Source organism: Adiantum capillus-veneris, chromosome 21 (genome assembly GCF_014529385.1).
Source record: "Adiantum capillus-veneris isolate H3 chromosome 21, ASM1452938v2, whole genome shotgun sequence".
In the NCBI taxonomy this organism is placed as follows: Eukaryota; Viridiplantae; Streptophyta; class Polypodiopsida; order Polypodiales; family Pteridaceae; genus Adiantum; species Adiantum capillus-veneris.
In genome coordinates this window covers 46131596-46146340 of record NC_140951.1, presented here as the reverse complement: position 1 = coordinate 46146340, position 14745 = coordinate 46131596, and the positions used below count along the sequence as shown (strand labels likewise).

The following is a 14745-nucleotide window of genomic DNA, read 5'->3' as shown; positions in this document are numbered from 1 at the left end:
AAAACACCTGGTGCAAAATCACGTAGGATGTATGGCCAAAATTTGCAGGTCGTTGTTTCCGAAAACTAAAGTGCCTAATGTGTAGCTCTACTCAATGCGAACGCGTGGATATGCTGCAATGCAAAATCGGATAACGTATGCTCACCGAATCACCAGATGAAGCTCGTAGATGGAGCTCGCAAAACTGGACCGTACATGCGCAATGTAGGTATTGGTGCGTAGCTCTCGTCGGGGGCAACACGCTGCACTTCTCTACACTCGATTCCGACCATCGGTGCGCGCGTAGCATCAAGTTGAAGCTCTCACTCTCTCTCGTACATAGTACACTCACTCACAGACTTCAAAACTTTTTAAAATGACAAAAGGTTTTTCATTAAGGTCAAAAAGTGGTATAAATACCTTACATTTCTCAAACCCTAATGTTCCAATTTAACCATCTACTCATCTAAGTGTCAAAACTGGGATACAAGCTGGAAACTTCTGTAAGCCCCAATATTTACAAAGTGAAATGTCGCAATAAATGAATAATTACAAAAAATAATAATCTACCGAGCAGTCATTTTCCGTAGGGTGTGTCCAACTTCTAACAGATATCCTAAAGACCGTGTTTCGCACAACGTTTGGTCTTTATGAATATCTAGTCATGCCTTTTGGCTTGACTAATGCACCAGCTACGTTCAATCGTCCAATGGAGAAAATATTTAGACCTTATTGTAAATTCACTGGAGTTTTCTTTGATGATATCATCATCTACTCCAAGTCTTTGGAGGAACATAAGCAACATCTCCAAGTGATTTTTCATGCATTGAGGGAGAATAAGCTTTTTCTCAACCAAAAGAAAAGTGAATTTTTCCTTCAGGAGATTCAATACTTAGGTCATATTATCTCTCAAGATGGCATCTGTATGGATCCATCAAAGTTAGAGGTAATAAAAGCATGGCCTAATCCAAGGAATCTACATGAGCTAAGAAGCTTTATTGGTATGTGCACATACTATAGACGCTTCATAGCAAAATTCTCTCAAATAGCAGGACCACTACATGACTTAACTAAGAAAAACATTAAGTTGTATGGACTGCTAAGGAGAAAAATGCTTTTGATAAGCTCAAGGAGAAGCTTAATTCCTAACTATTCCTCATGCTTCCGGATCTCTCAAAGCCATTTGAGGTCCGATGTGATGCTTGTGGTGATTCCCTTGGAGCAGTTTTGCTTCAAGAAGGGCATGCCATAACATATGAGAGCCGAAGGCTCAATACGGATGAATGAGTCTTGAGCATTTATGAGAAAGAGCTTTTAGCTGTTCTACATGCCCTAGACACATGGAAGCAATACCTATTGGGGACTCCATTTATCCTACAAACCGACCACCAAAGTCTCAAGTATTTCATGACCCAAAACAAGCTTTTCAACAAGCAAATGAGGTGGGCAAATTTTCTTTTGCAATTTAATTTCCATATTGCTCACATTGCTGGTAGCAGAATCAAGTGGCCGATGCAGTTTCACGACGACCAAAAGTTAATGCGGTGTCTATAGCTACTCACAATGATCTATCCTCTATGATAGATGAGTATTCTGTTGACCCTGACTTTAGGGACATAATGTCAACCCTTGCTTTGGGGAAGAAAGAGGAACCATTCACCTTGCAGGATGGTTATCTTGTCCACGGAAATAGGCTATGTGTTACCTATTCCATTCGTGGAGAAAGTTATGTATGAATCCCATGCTCCTCCCGATGCGGGGCATAGAGGTATTCAACCTACTCTTGAGGAGTAGATACATATTTCTATTGGCCTACCATGAAAGTGGACATACAAGAGTATGTTGCAAAATGTGTAGTATGCCAAAAGGCCAAGTATGATAGAGGAAAGCAACCTGGATTACTCCAGACATTGCCTATCCCAAATTCACCATGGAAGAGTATATCCATGGATTTCATCTTTGGATTACCCAAGTCTATCCAAGGGAATACGGGAATATGGACAATAGTTGACATGTTTAGCAAACAAGCACACTTTATTCCTGTCAAAAAGACCATTAGGGAACACCAAATGGCAACTCTCTTCATATCCCAGATTTTCAAACACCATGGATTACCGACATCCATTGTGTCAATTAGAGATCCTAGAATGACCGGTAATTTTTGGAAAGGTATGTTTGAAAATCTAGGAACAAGATTGAATTTCTCTTCGGCCTATCACCCACAAACGGATGGCCAAAGTGAGATAGTCAATCTTACGATACTCGATCCAGTCATGACTTGTGTTACCAAAATAGATTAGCACTCACAATGGGAAAAGTATTTACGTCTTGTCGAGTATGCCTACAATAGTATTGTACATACTTCTACGAGAAAAGCACCTTTTAAGATCATTGAGGTAAGACCTAAAAGTCCCTTGCTACTCAAAGTACATGGGAAGATCTTCGCCGCCGATGAGTATAGCCGTGACCTACAAGAATCGTTTCAAAAGATTAAGGAGGCTATATCCATCTCTCAATAAAGGAAAAAAGATGCTGTGCTGTTGACAAGCACAGAAGGGCCTTAATGTTCAAAGAAAATGATTGGGTCTTACTCAAGTGTCCTAAGGCTCGATCAAGGCAAAGAACGGGCAAAAATACTATGGGCCGTCAAAAGTATTATGCTAAGCTAGCAAAAAGATACTATGGTCCTTTCCAAACCTTGAAGCCCATCAATGAGACGGCTTACCAAATCAAGTTTCCCAACCATTGGCTCATACACAATGCTTTTCATGTGAGATTGCTTAAGCCCTACAAAGGAGACCCACCAAGTGAACCAATTATTGAAGACCCACCGGAAGTTGAAGACCAAGAAGAGGTGTTAGAACCTGAAGCTATCCTTTGGCATGAAGACAAGGTACTACGACATGGTACGGTTATCCGATGGTATCTTATTAAGTTCAAAATTTATCCTTTTGAAGATGCTAGATAGATGCAAGAAATACATGTTAAGGATGGTATGGACCTTGTTAATGCTTACATACTACATTAGAGTAAGAAAATGTATAAATTTCTTTTAAATGACCCATGATTTTATCTTATAAGACTAGTTCTCTTTTTAATTGTGCACAAATTTAAATAGTATGCATGCTTAGAATCATGTTTATGATGACGAGTCTCTCAAACACCAAATAGAATTTGTCACTCTACTTTGGGAGAATGAAATGGAGTAAAGAGCAGACATTCTTGCGGAAGCTATGTCTCCCAAGCACCAAATGGGTTAGTCGTCCATCTTGGAAAGATGTCGTAGTGTAAAAAGGGATCCTCTACCCGCTAAGTAAGATTGACTGATGACTAAGGATTTAGCTCTTCTACCTCATAGTGGAGGACGACTATGATTTCAAGAGAGAGGTAATGTCATAAAATCTAATATCTAACCAACCCAAATGATTTTCTCATATTAAACTGATCACTTAACATGAGAGAATAAATGGGAGAACAAGTGCTAAGCTATAGACATGTGCTTATAGATCTATCTCAACACGGGGTCAATGAAGGGGCCCAAATGAGAGATGGTCTATCAAAGAGAAAAGCTAACCAATGGATCCTAAGACCTTAGGGTTAGCTTCATTGAAGATCTCCAATAGTTAGTGTAAAAGTCCTTTGACCTTAGGTAAGCTAGGGCTGAGCTTGAGGTGGCAACCCGGCCCAAGCTTGAGGTGCTTGATGACTGAGATGCTTGAGGTGCTTGACATGCTTGAGATGCTAGGGCTGTACTTGAGGTGAGAACCCAGTCCAAGCTTGAAGTGCTTAAGGTCCAAGCTTGTGGTGGAAACTGGGCCTAGGCTTGAGGGTCTTGAGGTGTCAAAAGTCAAATATATAATCCCTACAAGGAGGGGGCGAGACCTACATGAGAGGGGATAAGAGAGAACACACTCACACTCACACAAGGCATGCCTAGTACAAAGAAAGAAAAGGGGACACTTGTCAAGTTCCTCCTCATGTTGCCCTCATGGTGTGCCTGAAGTCTAATGGTTGGCCACCGAAGGGGTCCAATGATAATTTAGGATATTTAATTAATTGTCTTTGCATTTATCAAGTCCTCTCTCTCAAAGGGAAAAAGGGGACACTTACCCACCCTTGTTGCTTGTAATGCCTCATGCTTGTGATTGGCTAGGCCAGGAGAGGTCCAATGAGGTTCAAGCATGAACTACAAGGGGAGGTCAACCAAAGAAAGCTAGGGGGTTGCTTAGGTGGTATACTCTCCCACACACACTCACACACACTCTCATTATGCAATGTGCAAAGTGCAAGAGCTTCCTCTCCTTCTCCAAGAAAGCAGATGTTGAGAGCCTACACCAACACTCTTGGCTATGGATTACAAATCCAAGCAAGAGCCATGATTCAATGATTAATCTTGCCATCTTCTCCATCTTCATTACTATGCTATTATGTATGCTAGCAAGAAGAGTTATGATAAGTGAGGAGCTAATTCTTTATCCTATGAAATGTTTCTTCTTCCTCTTCCCTACCCTCATTCCCTGCTAGCTCTCTCCACTTTCGAAGGTGTTTGAGGTCTTGGGACTGAGGCTTGGGATAGTTAAAGCTTTCTTCAAAGTTTATGTTATGCTTGTGATGCATGAAGCTTTCCATATTCATTGCATCACCTAGGTCACGAGGAACACAAAGACTGTATTGTAACAAGTCTTTCTTAATGGGAGAAATCATAATACAAATGCCTATTGGAGGGGGGACCGGCCCACATAAATCCGGTCCTCAACTGTTGTCATGTTCTCTAAATTATCTCTCTTGCGAAAGTATTGATCATACCAAGTTAACTAATTGCTATGCCTATGTTGTTACCTTCAATTATGTTCACTCGCTATGCTCACAAAGTAATTTCTCTAAAGTACTCTCGTTAATTTCCACTACTGATAAGTTAACAGACCAATTCCATTACATTTCTCTCAGAGCATTTGGTTTCTCTTTTCTTGCTTAAGAAGAGAGGTCCTTAAGTAGCCTATAAATGGTTGATGTTGTTAATTATATTAGGGTAAGTGGAACTGGGATCGATTATTGATTTTGTTGAGCCCACTATGTGGGATATGGTGCACACCTCGGGAGCTTTGGACTTAATAATGGAGTCTTTTTAGACTTGCCTACGGCTTTACCATTATTCAGCCATAAGAAGTCCAAAAGGTTAGAAAATAATAATTTTTTTTAATAAAATGAATATTTGTGGTCTTTAAATGAAATGATTCTTTACAAATCAAAATCCGTGACCAAAGCTTCACCTTGCGATAGTAGGTCGGGCCTTGGCAAGGCCTGGCCTCCCGGTTCACTATGAAGAAAAAAAGATACTAAAATCTTTAGCAGGCCAGAAAGAACTCATTAATATGTGTGTGTGTGTATCAATAGAATATATTTACTAGAATTATGCAAGTTGAAGCTTCATTTTAACATTCTAAAATAATAGAATGCAAGAAAAGTCAAGAGATGATAGGATGTGAAATAAAAGGTGAAATAAAAAGATCCTTTTACTATTTTAACAAGTGAAATAATCACGGTGGCTTTTTAAAATAATTAGAACATGATAAAATCATTAGGTTGAGTTTAAGTAGAATCAATGTTCAAGAAAGGATTGCCTCAGCTTAGCCTTGAGCTGATTGAAAATGGAAACTACCTGGTTGCAAACCATGGTAAAGGGAAGAAAAACTGGTGAAATATGTGAGAAAATAGTTCAAAAATCCTGCAAATTTTAAATTTATGATAGTATTTTTGGTTCTCTTCTTTGTGGGAAGGAAACTCAATCAACGGCCGCTTAATAAAAGAGACTTTCTTGAATATTGACTAGAATTAAGTTATAGAATGTAAGAAAACCATGTGAGGCTATGAAATGAAATGTGAAATTAAAAAACTCATCCATATATATATATATGTGTGTGTGTGTGTGTGTGTGTGTGTGTGTGTATCCATAGAATTAACTAGAATTATGCAAGTGAAGTTTCACTTTAATATTCTAAAACAATATGTTGGGGGCAATCGTAGCATAGCCTAATCAATCCAAGACCAACAAAATTATCAATCTTAGGATCGGCAACCTGGCTAGGGCATGGAAGCACGAGCATCGGATGAATAGAATAAGAGGATTCAAGAGTATGCTCATCAAATGCAATAGAGATTAGTCATTAATCACTAACTCTAATCACATCATCAACCAAGCATCTCTTACACACATTAAGCCCACCGAAGTCCGATTTACCATAGACTAGAAACCCAAAGCACACTAATGATAAGCACACACTAATTGCATTGGTGTTGGTCTCTCGAATCACCACATGCCAATCAACGCACTTCATCAAAGCTACACACACAAGGTGAATGGTGCTAGAGTTTCATAAAACCCATCCACACACAAGCAAACAATAGGGCTCACACACTAATTACAAGATTAAGAACCGACTTAATCAACCTAATAAGTGATGTTAAATATCGCAAAAAATTGAATGCTCATAAAAGGATAAGAGTGGTTAATAAGTAAGAAGTCATCACACATACTCAAATATAAAATAATGAAAAAGGTGAAACTACTTCATGACATAATGGAATAGAAGAATGGAGACTAATGAGAAAGTAGAGATTAGGTTAAGACCTGGGGGATTCACTATCAGTAATGGGGGGATGTCACCTGCGTGCATCAAAACTAGAGAAACCCCCCTATATACGGTATCTTACTTGCTAGCCTACCCCCCTACATACGGACAAGATACGGATGTTCTCGCAATGAGCCAACCCCCCTCATACGGATTTCGTACGGAATGTAATGACCCGCTATTTTATGTATACTAGTAACATAACAATTTTAGAAGCACATTCTTTTACAAAAATACATGTTGAACTGCGAATGAATAGAAGTGTACATTGTAGTGTGTTTTCATTTGCAATAGATGTTAAGAGAACAAACCATGAAAAGCAACAAATATAATGAATAAAAAATAAAATAAACCAATCGTTTCAATGTAATGTCAAAAAACAAATAGCATTTGTCTTGTAAACTGATACAAATCTCAATCTCAAAACATATGATACTAGCCACCTACTTAGTAAGCTTCCCACATGGGATTTAAGGCACACATATGAAATGGATTGTTCTCTAAATAACAAATAATGCATACTCTCAAACAACCATAAAAACTTCTCATTAAATAAAAACACATCCATTAAAAGATTAATCTTTTTGAACAAAACAATTATATGTGATATGAATGCACGTCTATGCTTAAGCAAAATGCAACTTTTAAAAAAGCACCATCAGTATTTAATTTTGAGTTTGCACATGAAATATAAATCCTAAAAATTTCGCCAAAGTCTCTTTTGTACAGAGACCTCTTTCCAAAAAAAAATCAATACACCCTTTTCTTGGGGGGATGTTAGCAATATTAGCCTGTGCATAGTTTTTTTCATACTCATATGGTAAATTTACCACACTTTCATACTCAAACATTATTTGGTGTACAATATGTGTAAGATATGATCAAACATATTTACCATTCTTTCTGTCTACGACAAATTGAAATTTAGACTCAACAATAGCCAAAGAGGAGCGCAAGCTTCTCAAGGGAGTGGCCGGCCAATTTCAAGCTGCAAATAATACTTAAAGGTCACAAGAAGCATGTTTTTTTGTTCCCCATCAGGTACAATCCATATTAGCTAAACAAGAGCTCAACTCAGATTGTACAAAATCTTTTACACTCTTTAAGTCCTTTTTGATCGCAGGTTGGCCTCAGCAAGTTGGACACATTACTCTGACCTTACAGCATAGTCAACCTCAAGTATGGTATCCAACATATAGAATGCCTTGGGGATCTAAATCATACTATATTCCAAAGTCTGATAACCGTATGCATCCCCCATGTAGTTTCCATAAGGAAAAGTGTAGTGATTGTCTCATCTAAGGGCTATGGAGTGCCTGGCGAGTAGCATACATGAGAAAACAAGGTAGGGGATGGGGAAAAAAGAGCATACTTGAGAGCCTAGCATGACAACGTCCTTGTCCAGAAACAGTGTAAGATGACTAATACGCTTGAAGCGTCCCGTTAGCCATCGTCCAGCAGGAACATAGAGCTGGGCACCCCCCTTATCCTCAAAAGAGTTGAGGTAAAAGATGGCATTTGTAAATGCATGAGTATTAATGGTAACTCCATCACCAACTGCACCGAATTCGGTGATGGTGACGCTATGAGGCCCTGCATTTCCGCCCAGCTCACTAATGCACACATCAGTAGTTATGTCACTTTAAATTCTTGGAAAGCTTGTTGTGACCTCGGATATGTGCAAGCAGGCAAAGAAACTAGTGGTGGCCCCAAAGAGAAGTAAAATCTAGGCAAGGGAAACCCCACCAACACCCTACAGTGCAGCATTATTTGCAACTCAAAGATTCATTAAAAGGTGTACACTATAAACCAGTATTAGGCTCTTGGGAGGTGCGCCTCCTTTTCAGAGTAAGAAAACCATCCTAAAAACTTTTCAAGTTCAGCCATCTGAATTTTGAAGCTAATTGATTAATTATATACACCCTAACAAGTTCAAAATGAAGCACAACTGCGCACCACAGTACATCGTTGCAAAACTAACAGGTGAAAGGCATTTCTCTAGGAACACAAACATTCAAGAAGACTAATGTATTTAAGGTATCTTTGGTTTAAGGAGATTACAAAGCATGTACATGTACAGAGTAAACTAAGGCCAAAAGCAGTCACCTGCAGATATGAGACTGTTACTGAACCTTGCTCAGAAGATGTATCTGCAAGAATATCCTCCATGGCTCGAACCATGATTCCGCGGTCGGCAGCATCTTCCTCCCCAAGCTTGCCAAGGGTGAAAGTTTTACCTGTGCCTGTTTGACCATATGCCATGACAGTGCCATTATACCCCTCTAGCACACTCTGCAGGCAAAAAGAAGAGGGATGCCAAGTATATACAATCAGATAGAGTTTTAAACATAACATACAAAATATCTTGCAAAACAGGCCACTATCACAAGCCAAACCAACATCTAAGCAAATATCTTTAGACACGAAGAACAAGCACCCAAAGACTCTATTTCCCTGTCTATAACACTATCTATTGAACAAAATGGGTTGAAAATGGCAGGGGGCAATGAAGGACCTCAACCACAGGCTTTGCCACTACTTCATAGACTCGTTTTTGAGGCGCCGTAGGTATGGCCTTAGGACGGGGAGTCGTTGGAGATGAACTGGAGTTCAAAGAAGGAGGCCTTTCTAGTCACACCATTCTTGTTCGTGGAGATCCTCCTGAAATGTTACCACTAGAAGAAAATGCCATTTACATATTCGACAGTGCAAAAATACTTCCACATCCCCACTAAACAAAAGAAACCTTACTGCGAGAGTGTGTAGAAACTCTCTCTCTCTCTCTCTCACCAATTAGCACCAAAGGCTCATGCTAAATCACATCATTGATGGAGACTCGAGAGCTAATTTACAAGAATAGATTAGTTGAAATCATGGAAAATACTCCAGTCTGGAGAGCAGATGTAAAATCTTGTACTTCCTGTTGTAGCCACTACCAACCACCCCGTCATACCAATCACCCACCTTCCCCTGCATTCATGTCACTGAAGCACAGAATGTATAATCCTTACCTTCTTTCTATTGCAACTGCTATCAACATTGATTCAACAAGCCAAGAAGACCGAATCACAAGGAATCCACCTCATCTGTTCATTGAGGTAGGCTGACGACAATTTTTCAAGAGGGGATAACACACGAATAAAAAGCAAAGAAAAAAGAAATGTACAAATAAGAGAAAGGGACGAATGAGGTTGCTACCCTCAAATACCAATGACCTAGTATTGACAACTGTGTTGCAGAGGGTAATATACTGATACACAGCAACACTGAAGCTAGCTTTGTGCAAACAGTTGATGAGTACCTTGTGTGTCGTGCCTCAAAATGCAATAGAAAACTTGTCTTCAATCCAAACTTTTACCGAGTGAGAAACAAGTCATCCGACCATTTCCAGTAACAACACGTAACAGACCTCATAGAGAAAGACCTTATCGATGCAAAAGCCCCTCCAAGCCTACAGTATGTACTGTAGTTATATCCCCAACACCATCTGAACCTTGCTTGACCTCGTCAGAGCAAGCCCCTTGCATACAGTGTACCAGATGTTTTATCAAGCTGGAACCTGAAAAGTAAACAGATTGATCAAGCACCGAGCACATCTATTTGTTGAGCATAATGTTCAATCTATTTGTTGAGCATAATGTTCAATCACTTACAATAGTTGTCCAAACTCGCTTTCCATTACTCCGTAGCAATCTCTCTGAAAAGCATCACAAGGCTTGCCAATTGTAAAACATAAAACCACATATGGCCCATAAGTAAAGCTTCCTCCATACATGAAGAAAGGAAAAATCACAGAGAACTCGATGGGATAGCAAAAGCCTAAAACTCATTATAAGTCCTTGATCTCTACATGTAGGCTCTTGCAAACTAGCTATGAGCTACAGATTTATTTCACTGATTATGAATCTTCATTTTTTAAACTATGTAAAACCAAGAAGGCCACAAATTTGATAAGATGTAAAATGCGTTGGCTTTGAAGCCAGTATGAAGCACATGTATTCTTCAATCAGCATAAAGCTGTGCCCGACAGGTTTGTTAGGTCCTACATCAACCTCAGCACTAGAAGCAAGCTGACCCTAAGCCGATCCACATGGTGCAAGCTACATTTCTTCTTTGCGATTACCACACAGACGATGCAAAGCATCCGCACCCACATAGAAGGCTCCTAGCGTGCACGCTGTCCCCTAAGCCACTCTGCGGAGATGGAGAGGCGTGACCCATCGGTGGCAAAAGCGCCAAGTGTGAAGACATCAGACCCCAAGACTTGCGTAAACTGGTCTCTGTCAAGACTCAAGAGTGAAGCAGCACACGTAGACCGCTCCAGAGTCCAAGCACTAGAAATCGCAAGGCGCACGAGGAGGCGTGAACTCATGATCATGAAGCAACAACACAATTTTAAGAGCTGTAATATACAGATACGTGTAGAAATCGTGAGGAACTTGGGCCAGCCTCCCCGCTTCCCTGCCCACATCTCAGAAGAGTGCCGCTCGACTTCTTGTATCGCTGCTGCCTGGACAGAGAACCTCTGAACTCACGCAGGTCGGACGCAGTGGACAATGACACCGCTGCCACGCAGCTCTGAGCTCGCATAGGTCGGGGACTCAGACCACAGCAGGTTGGCAACACCGCTGATACACTCGACGATGGACAGTTCTGAGGTCAAGGCAGCGAAAGCAAGTAGGACGACGGCAGGTGCGACTCCTCACTCCTCTGGATTCAGACTTCAAGCAATAACATCACCAGGCCTTGGGCACAAAGCTAACCGGCAACACAATAAATTTCCAGAGTAAGCAACATAGAGGAAAAAATGGTTACTGAATCAATTATGCCCGCATTCAAGCAGACACGATAGTCGTCTTCACCAAATACTAGTGCACAGTGTACAATGCCCGTGCCACTGTCGTCTTTGACATATTCATCTGATAGTACTTTTAGAGGCTGGTACCTGCAAAAAAATGGTGCCTTGTTAGTGCTATACAATATAATGATCAATCACACCACTAACTTCAACTTAATGTAGTGTACCTTTTTCCAGCTAGTTCTGAACCACTCATTCGAGTCAAAATTTTATAGCTACCCAAATCAGCCTTCTTTTCGCCAGACTTTTTATCAGAAGGCTTGGGATTGTCACGGTTGACAGATGTGTCCATGACCTTACAGACATCACCATTTGGCACCTCCACTTTGCCTTTTCGAACAGGTAGCTGAGATAGAAGACTCTCTGCAACAATGTAAATAGCCCCAGTCACCTTGCATTGAGCCTAGCAGGCAAAAAGACACAACTATAGATCTCATTATTTAGCGATTAGAAATAGGATAAGTATCAAAGTGTTATATTGCAGTACGAAGCACTTATGTACAGCTCACTATACTTCTCATTGTGCACTGCCAGCACAAAGAAACCTGGAAGAGCCGCAGAAGCACAATATAGGAAGCCCATAAAATCGTGAATGGAACAATGGATTTCAAAATGATAGCAATTATTGAGCACTTGCAGTTCGAACCAGCAAGCAGGAACTTCCAAGGCCACAAGGGATTGTGCATAAACAAGTGAATAACTGCTATCAAATACAGATATTTCATATGGACCAAATACATGGTGTGTGCTCATGAAGTGAATGACGAGAAAGTTGACATCGGGCAAAGCTAAGCACTAAGGCTTGCCAGTGACTATAGGAACACATTATGCACATAAATACTTCAAAAAAAGTTGCTAAGAGTAAGGAAATCTCAACACAATGCCATCATCTTGAAGAACTGACAATTCAAGAGAAACAATATAGACACTATTTATAACGACCAATTATTTGCATGGCTGACCTTAACATAAGTAAAGTTCGGATTAACACAGAGGGCTAAATTGCTTGGTAGAGTCCATGGTGTCGTGGTCCAAGCTACCATTGCTGCTCCGTCTACATCATCCAGCAATGGAAAACTGATCATGATCGAAGGATTAGATACATCTTGAAAAGGCAGGGAGAAGCGGCCATTTATAGTGAAACAAGAGAAAGACCCTGAATTTGCAACATTGAGTGCAAGGATCATACCTTGTAATTTAATCCCGCCTCAAAGTTTGAAAGGGCTGTGTTACAACCTACGCTGTAAGGCATTACCTGCATCAAAACACATAGAAATGCTTACATTAAAATATAAAATTCACAAAGTTCCATGATACACAAAAAAAAGGATTTATTAAAATTTGGTAATAAAGGCCTGGACTTTTGATAAACTTGATCTTAAACTTCGGTTAAATATTATTGTTAATAACAATGCAAAAGACAGTACTGCAGAATGGCCTTGAGTTGGTAACATAATACTTATTCTAAATTCACGCTGCAATATGACAAAAAACGAGGCAGAGATTGGTAAGGGAAAAGAAGGCATACAAAACTACCCCCTCACACTATTAAAAACAACCACAGATTATTTAAAACACTCTTCATTCTCCACTCGGTAAGGATTGCAGACATTAATAACTAAATGCATACCTTGAAGCCTCGGTACACAAGCCCTTTATCAAAGAGCTGTTTGAAAACCCAAACACTTTCCATAAACTGGGGATCTAAAGTTTTATAGTCATTCTCAAAGTCAATCTAACGTCCCATACGTGTAACGACAGTCTCCCACTCTTTACTATATCTCATCACAATGGCTCTGCATTCTTCATTGTAGACATCAATTCCCATATTCAGCACATCCTTGGTGCTCTTGATGTTAAGCTTTTGGTTGATTTCAAACTCAACTGGGAGTCCATGGCAGTCCCAGCCAAACCGGCGAGTCACATGGCAGCCATTTGCTGTTTGAAACCGTGTAACAATATCCTTTATTGTCCCAGCTAGAATGTGTCCATAATGTGGGAGACCTGTTGCAAAGGGCGGTCCATCATAAAAGATGTACTCGGGCTTGCCCTCAGACAGCTCCAGCTGTCTTTTGAATGCATCCAACTTCTTCCAATGGGCTAGGAACTTCTCCTCCTGTAGCGGAAAGTTGAAGTCCTTGCCCTCACACACGTCCTCCATGGTGATGCTACTACTCGCAGCACAAAGTTTATTGCGTGTGCGTGTGCGTGTGCGCGTGCTCGCGCGCATGTGTGTGTGTGTGTGTGTGTGTGTGTGTGTGTGTGAGAGAGAGAGAGAGAGAGAGAGAGAGAGAGAGAGAGAGAGAGAGAGAGAGAGAGAGAGAGAGAGAGAGAGAGAGAGAGAGAGAGAGAGAGAGAGAGAGAGAGAGAGAGAGAGAGGCTCAAAGAGCGAAACTGTGCTTGCGCGGGAGTAGGGGTCCGGCGATGGAGAAACACCGACAGTGCGGCAGTCTACGTAGGGCGGGGAGAGGAGAACTTGCACCCCTCCCACAAATGGAGAACCTTGGGAAAGGGTTTTAGAGCCGAGTCGCACACAGTGTGAGTAGGGGCAGTGGGGGGAAGAGAGGGATTCAGGTCGCACCCAACGGTAGAATATCAAAGGTCAAAATTGATAGAAAATATTGGGCCATTTTGATTGGGCGAGATGGTTCGAGAAACAAGGAGAAGCGAGAGTCTGCAGAAATATAGCGTATTCCCTCCCTTTCTCGTAGCTCTAACAGAATTGTAGAAGAGCTTCTACAACCGAGGCAGAGAAAGCGGCTTTACTAAGCTCGGGTAATTGCTTCATCCCACTCCCCCCATTCGCACAGGGTGCGACTCAACTCTTACTTTCAGTGTCGCCCACACAAAAAAGGGTACTACTCAAAGTTACATCTACTAGCTCTTGCTCGCTCTTACCACCGACATGTGTATGTGTGTGTGACGGTTGTGACAATTGTCGACATGCGTCTTTGCAGATAACTTTTTGGGTATTTACCATGTTGTCGATATGCAAGCGAAAGTGGTTGCATCTCCGGGGAATAGGGGAAACCCCATGCTTTCCACCCTTGCCTCCATTCCGTGGACCTCCCCAAGTTGTGCATATCCCCGCAATAGGTGCATTTCAAGAGATGACATCCCCGATAGGAAGCTCCTCAAAAACTTTCTGTGCTTTATGAAGTGCATCACGTTTAGCATACATGACGACCAAGGCACCCACAAAGCGACAAACAATCTCCCTCCCTAACCTTGTTGGACATATCCTCCAATCAATGCACTCCATGAGACAACATTGCATCT

General features: G+C 40.9%; 1 pseudogene; it reads right to left on the bottom strand.

Annotated features, from left to right (window-relative positions):
* Positions 1–7902: 7902 nt before the first annotated feature.
* Positions 7903–13627, bottom strand: LOC147430887 (isoleucine--tRNA ligase, cytoplasmic-like; annotated as a pseudogene).
* Between the last annotated feature and the right edge of the window lie 1118 nt (positions 13628–14745).